Below are 6,163 nucleotides of genomic sequence, written 5' to 3'. Positions count from 1 at the left end.
TATTCCAAAAGCTGCATTGGCTGCCCATAAGGGGAGATAATTACTAGGCTTAGTTCAATGGGGATGCTAGATTGTCAGTCTGGAACATCCAGAATTGCAATCGAGTGAAGTAAAATTCTGTCCAAGCACAGTTCTATCAGTCCCAATAATGGTGTTAGTAGAATCATGAGGTAATTAAACACAACTAATAGGTTTCAGCTGTCATGGATGGTTGAGAAATTATATTGTGCAGTCACTGCCAGCGTTAGAGCTTGAAATCCCTCCTTTTCCCCACTTCTCACTATATTGAGGATAGGAGGAATGCAATTCCAGAACATTAAGTCAAATATCTTCAATCAGTTTCTAATCTTTTATGTTGGAAATAAAATAACAATTTTGAATACAATATATTTTTATCATATATGATTAATGAATGATTGGATGCTTATGAGAAATATTCCCATAAAGTCATTATAGCATTTTAAATGAATGGATGGACACTCTATTTTTATCATACATATTCCAAATCAAGTTATTATTACATGATAAACAAATGGATGCTAATCAGAAATATTCTATTGAAGTCATTATAACATGATAAACAAAAGGATGATAATCAGAAATATTCTAATAAAGTTATTATAACATGATAAACAAATGGATGCTAATGAGAAATATTCCAATAAAGTTATTATAACATGATAAACAAATGGATGATAATCAGAAATATTCCAATCAAGTTATTATAACATGATAAACAAACAGATGCTAATCAGAAATATTCTATTAAAGTCATTAAAACATGATAAACAAATGGGTATTACATTTTTATCATACATATTGCAATAACAACAATGAACATGAATATGCATAATAATTTGAATGATGGTTAGATGAGTATTTTTGAATGAATGCTATATACATATTCATAAATCGGTTTTTAAATTCCTAACATGCACTTGATAATAATATCATCAATAAGTAGAACTGGGCCTACAACTGATGTAGGCAAGCCTTGAAATAAAAGAGAGAGAGAAATGGGATTTAACGTCCACTCGACACAAACTAGGTCATTTCGGGACTAACATATGGTTTAATTTTATTTCCATAATTTGCTTGTGCGTAGGGGTCCTTAGCAGTAGGAGGACCTGGAGAAAACCCATGAGGTTGGACAGTCGACCCTACTCCTTGTCATGTACAACTGGGGATTCGAAACCACACCAGTTGACTCAATGACAGGTTTTATGATACAGGGCGCATGTGTTAACCATTCAGCCATCCACCCCACCCTTGAAATAAAGCACCTGTTACATATTCATATGTATGTTATACATATTCATAGGTATGTTATACATATTCATAAAAAGGGTTTTAATTTCCTAACATTAATACAATCAATAAGTAGAATTGTGGCCTCACAAATGAGGCACCTGTCACAGACATTGTCAGGCAGAAATTCAGGTTATATCAGACACTATTCCTCCGCTACCTGGCACAGATTGTCTCTATTACTCCGCTACCTGACACAGATTGTCTTTCATCAGTGATTTTAATAATATTAATTCAAATCTGACACAAACGTCATATTGTCTGGTATAATCAAAGATACATTATTTTAGAGCTAAATCTTCCTATTGCATCTTTGTTTTTACATTCTCGGTATCCCCAGTGGTATCGTTCAGTTCTACATGTACTCCACTAACATCTGGTTCCATTCATGGGGGAAGACACATAGTCAAATTATCCGCCCTTGATATTTGTGCTGTTTTTATCGACAAATCGAGCGGACGAAGGGAAGAAACTGACATTTTATTGCAACTAAGATCCCTGTGGTGGATGTAAACAATGACGCTAAGATTGGTTTCTAAACTGTTTTCTGATTGGTTCGTAGAATCAACCTACGATCAAGGGCAGATAATTTGAGTTCGTGAAAACCCTGTGAATGGACCCAGGGGTTAGTGGAGTAAAATGGAAATAATTAATTAGACATTTATTAACACAAGACCATATAAAACTCTCTAAGCCATTGGTTGGCTGTGATATTTAGGGTATTACAACATGCATGCCACATAATAAATTAATGTTAATAGGGATAATTAAGACGTTTATTATATTAGCAATAGTACTTGACAACCAAGACTATCTTTGTCAAAACTTCAGACACTCATAACTTAACCAGAATAGAGTAATTTCAATGAAATTTTCTCTTTATGTAAATCTTACATAATGTACATGTAGCTTTATGATTAAACTCAACTGCTATATGGTTAGCCCTAACACAGCCCTATATGAACATTATTATGCTTTTAATAAAACAGAAAAACTCATTTTCAAAGTGATAAATGCCTGGCCACCTTCAACAGCAATTATTTACAAAAGTGGTGCTGAGAAAAGTTGGACACTCATTTTATTTCAGTTCATTATTTGCAAAATCACAAACAAAGTTTTTACGGTCTTGGGGCTTTCCGCGGAAAAACATCTGATGTTTATCCCCAAATCTGACATTTTTGTAAAGAGTTCCTCAGATTTAAAATATTATTTTTTTGATAAATCATGGTTTTAACTTGACAAGCGGGATACTTTTAGTGTTCAAACATTTATCACAAACCCACTCAGCATAAATCTCTTGAGTTAACATCGTGAAGGCTGGTTCCGTTAGTCCTGTACACGCACGATGAAACCAGAAATTACAACCACTCTCGCATAATATGGCGTGATCATTTTCATGGACTTCTTTATGACATATTCCACACGGGTATATTGGAGGAGCGTTTGGGTTGGATGGATTGAATACCATTGGTTGATTCGGAGGGTAAACTTTACCAGCCATTGTATTTTGACCCATGCCTGGCCGATGGCCCATGGGACTGCTGGTGGGTACGGATGATGGTGGGCCAGCACTCGGAGGTTTATCATCGAAAGGATGGGAAGCTATTATCGGCATCTCTGGAGGCGTTGGGTCTGCTGGAAGTAATTCTGCCAAAGTATTTTTCTGTAATGAAATAAAATATGTTCATGTACGTACACTGTTATTTACTTCAAGTCTACAGGTAATGGGGAGTCGGGGATGAGGAGGCTTGAATCACACCAATAATTTGTAATGGATCCATTATATGAATTTTAACACATTTCCACCCCAACGCCCGATCACCAACCAGAATCAAAATCTATGCATAAAATCTGCTCTAGAAAGAACTTGGTCTTATAAATTCTCCTAAAGAATGAAGTTAATCTAAATTTGATTGAAATCTGAATACTGTAACTAAATATGCCTTGAGGTCAAAAGCCTACATTTATAGGCCTACTTTATAAAAACTGTCTGTCAAATACTTACTTGACTATCTGGAATATTGTGTTTGTCCTCCATAGGCATTTTAACTGATCAACTTTACAGATCTCCTTCAAACTGTAATAATATAACATATTATTAGTTAACATATTATTAGTTATTTAGTAATAGTAGCATACATGCACATATAATAAAGCTATAGGCCTTCTTTACAAAAAAAAAGCCTTTGATATTTCAAAGGCCTTAGTCTATCCAGGTGTTGGACAGAAAAGTTTCTCAGGATTTCCCTAGTCAGTGATGCTAATAATGGAGGATGGGACGAAAACCGAGGTCCTGAGCCTACATTTTTACCTTGCATGTAAAAGAACCTTGATATTTGGAATTCAATTCTTGTCTTGACAAAATGTCCCTCCAGGACTAACATAGCACAATTTTATTTCAATACATGTACTTGCAATGCCCTTGCTCTAGAGTGATGTGCTTTGAAAACTAGCCAGCTGGTCACCTCTGGCTTGCAGTTGTGGTTTCCATCCCTGGTGCGAGCTCATGTGGCTTGGAGGTAAGGGCGCCTTCTCAACCTCATGGATTTACTCTGGTTTCCTGTCACAAGAAATATACTGGTGCTGGCACTGAATATATGGGCTACTACACAGGGGCGTAAATATGGGGGTGTGTGGTGGGGTGGTACACTCCCCCAGGAAAAAAAATAGTCGGTCGCAAAATCAGTGCAGTCGGTCGCAAAATAAGAGCAGTCGGTATCAAAATAAGTGCTCACTGCACACGTTACGCTACTGACGCAAAACTTTAGTATAAAATAACCTTGTCAACTTATCATGTTTGAAAAAATGATGTGTTTAACTCTTATTCTGTTGTGAGTATGTAGGTCTAAGAACAAAATTTCCCCCAGGTAGAAAAATAGTCGGTCTCAAAATAAGTGCAGTCACTGCAGTCGGTCTCAAAATTATGCATCGCCGTCTTAATGAATTAATGAGGTAAACAAATAATGCCAGAATAGATCCCAAATACTAGTCGGTCGCAAAATCAGTGCAGTCGGTCGTAAGATATATGAGCAGTCGGTATCAAAATAAGTGCTCACTGCATACGTCACTCTACTCACGCAAAACTTTAGTATAAAATAACCTTGTCAACTTATCATGTTTGAATAAAATGTTTTTCACCCCATGGCAAAGAAATAGTCGGTCTAAAAAAAAAGTGCTCACCGCAGTCGGTCTCAGACTAAATGAATTAATGGGGTGTTTTCTGACCATCAGAATTCTGCAAAATCACTCCCCAAAGTCCAGGGCATTTCAGAGACCAAGTAAGCGCCCCATTGAGGTAAAGTGCCCTCAGGCCCAGTCCTCAAAAATTAAAAGCTCAGTTACATATCGGCGCTCAATTCCATTATGCCATCATTCTTCAACTCCTTCTCTGTCTTATACTATCTCATCACTATCATATTCACAGTTACAGTAAATCGCCCAGTTAGTAGTACCACTAGTGAGTGAGTCGTGGGCAAAAGACTGTAGAATTGTTAGTTCTACTCTCACAAAACAGGCGACATTGACAGATAGGCCTCAAGATTCTGTCCCATTTCTTATCCTCTCGTTAACGAGAATTTGGATCCATTTGCCATGACATTGATTAAAATTGTCAGGCCCAATACCAAAAATTAAAAGCTCGGTTACACATCTGAAATTTTTTCGCGCCTGCGGCGCTCGATTCCATTATAACGTCATTCTTCTACTCCTCTGTTGTCTTATACTGTCTCAGCACTATCATATTCACGGTTATACTGAACTGACTAGTTATGTTAGTAGTACCACTGGCACTGGTGTGTGGGTCGTGGGGTGTCAGACTATACAAAAGTTCTGTCAACTCTTGCAAAACAGGCGGAATTGACAGGGGCAGATCTCGAGATTTTGTCTAATTGACTCACATTTCTGGTCCTCTCGTCCACAAGAATTTCTCCAAGCAATGACCTCAAATGCCAAGATATTGACTCAATATTTCAAAATTTTCTCAGGTTGCTCAGTGTTATAGGCACAATCATATATGACATAAACTTTATGTCAACTTAAATAAAACTGCTTTCCAGCTAGACAACGATCGGCAAACACCGATATAATTAAATAATACCACCTATGTTCTACCGGGACGCTTAATGTTATAGCCAGTATTTTGTTGATATTCATTGTGGGGTGGAATTGTGGCTGGGGTGGCGCCCTAGATTTGGACCCCCTCACCCCTATCTAGATCCGCTACTGCACATGGCCCCTCAAAACTCGCACCTGTGGTGCTCGGCTCCTGACTGCGTCACTCGTAGGGGTATGGGCATCAGTCGGTCGCATTTTGGCTAAACACCCCCCCAAACAAAATCGTTATGTACGCCCCTGCTACTACATGTAAGTAGTATACATGATGTAAGTAGTATAATAGGCCTACTATACAATAAACTTCTACTTGTAACAGATCTTCCAGTGCAAGTTAATTGCCGAGGAATGGGAAAAAGGTTGGCAACACTAAGACTAGTGATACCCGAATTAACCACTTCTATTCAACAAAATACATCTGGTGGTAGACTCTAATTCTACTCCTCTTTGAAACCTTGTACTTAACTTAACAACAACAAAAAAATAAACAAACACAAAACATTTCTTCTCGCCCCAAACGTACTGACTAGTTACTAAAAACTAATTATAAATGTTTGCAGGCCTACTTACTAATTTGTTCTTGTTTATCAATGTATTTTGTTAAGATCTGTATTTTACTCAACATGGAACACGGTTTAATAAACAAAATAAACCCAATTTCAATTTCATAATAAAACTTTAAAGAAATTCAACAAGGGAAGTAATCCAGAAGAGAAAATATATTTGCAAAATTTTCGTATTCCCA

The 6,163-nt window shown here is 37.0% G+C and overlaps 1 long non-coding RNA gene across 1 annotated transcript; it reads right to left on the bottom strand.

The window, feature by feature from the left end:
• Positions 1-2,667: 2,667 nt before the first annotated feature.
• Positions 2,668-6,119, bottom strand: LOC126819033 (uncharacterized). The gene is made up of 3 exons (XR_007679470.2): positions 5,989-6,119; positions 3,314-3,385; positions 2,668-2,971 (listed from the first exon to the last, which is right to left on the bottom strand). It is a non-coding gene; the product is annotated as an uncharacterized LOC126819033 (long non-coding RNA).
• Positions 6,120-6,163: the final 44 nt, after the last annotated feature.

Source organism: Patella vulgata, chromosome 4 (assembly GCF_932274485.2).
Source record: "Patella vulgata chromosome 4, xgPatVulg1.2, whole genome shotgun sequence".
Classification (NCBI taxonomy): Eukaryota; Metazoa; Mollusca; class Gastropoda; family Patellidae; genus Patella; species Patella vulgata.
The sequence above is the reverse complement of the archived record's forward strand: the minus strand, read 5'-3'. Positions and strand labels throughout refer to the sequence as shown.